Source organism: Clupea harengus, unplaced genomic scaffold (assembly GCF_900700415.2).
Source record: "Clupea harengus unplaced genomic scaffold, Ch_v2.0.2, whole genome shotgun sequence".
Taxonomy (NCBI): Eukaryota; Metazoa; Chordata; class Actinopteri; order Clupeiformes; family Clupeidae; genus Clupea; species Clupea harengus.
Genome location: NW_024879686.1, coordinates 19,234 through 20,000, shown reverse-complemented (window position 1 = coordinate 20,000; position 767 = coordinate 19,234). Strand labels below are relative to the sequence as shown.

Below are 767 nucleotides of genomic sequence, written 5' to 3'. Positions count from 1 at the left end.
CCGAAAGGCACCAAAAGTGCTCTGTTGTTAGCTAGTCTTTTCGGCGTCGTTCTCAAGCCCTCGGTCCATTGAGAAGTCTCCCCCCCCTCCTCTCTCTCTCACGCCGCCCCTCCTCCTGCCCCTGGGCTCCGTGTCTCGTTCCCTCCCCTGACGTCACGAAGAGTAGGCTAAAACCTCGAGACAAGGCCGGCCGATCTCTGCTGTCTTTGAAGTTCCTCCGCCGAGGCCCCGCGCCGACTTCAAGGGGAAAACAAAGGCCCGGTAATGACGGTGAACTTTCATATTCGACTTGGTTCATGGATGACACACACACACACACACACACACACACACACACACACACACACACACACTTGGTTCATGGATGATGACACAACAGCAAAACTGCAACAGTTAGTTCCAAGACCAGGGAACTTTAGACAGTCCCAGCTGGAGCTCAGAGACCACTCTAGTATGGGTCCAGTACCACTCCAGAACCACTCCAGTACCCCTCCAGTCCAGTACCACTCTAGTATGGGTCCAGTACCACTCCAGAACCACTCCAGTACCACTCCAGTACCACTCCAGAACCACTCCAGTACCCCTCCAGAACCACTCCAGTACCACTCCAGAACCACTCCAGTACCACTCCAGAACCACTCCAGAACCACTCTAGTATGGGTCCAGTATGGGTCTAGTATGGGTCCAGAACCACTCCAGTATGGGTCCAGTATGGGTCCAGTATAGGTCCAGTACAACAGCACAATAACTAAATTCACCTGTACCTT

General features: G+C 53.5%; 1 protein-coding gene across 1 annotated transcript in view; it reads right to left on the bottom strand.

The window, feature by feature from the left end:
- Nucleotides 1-110, bottom strand: part of LOC122129871 (adhesion G protein-coupled receptor A3-like) — a 47,454-nt gene extending 47,344 nt beyond the window's left edge. Inside the window, exon 1 of the mRNA XM_042704595.1 lies at nucleotides 1-110. This exon is cut by the window's left edge and continues 1,188 nt beyond it. The gene's annotated coding sequence lies outside the window, so the exon portion shown is untranslated.
- Nucleotides 111-767: the final 657 nt, after the last annotated feature.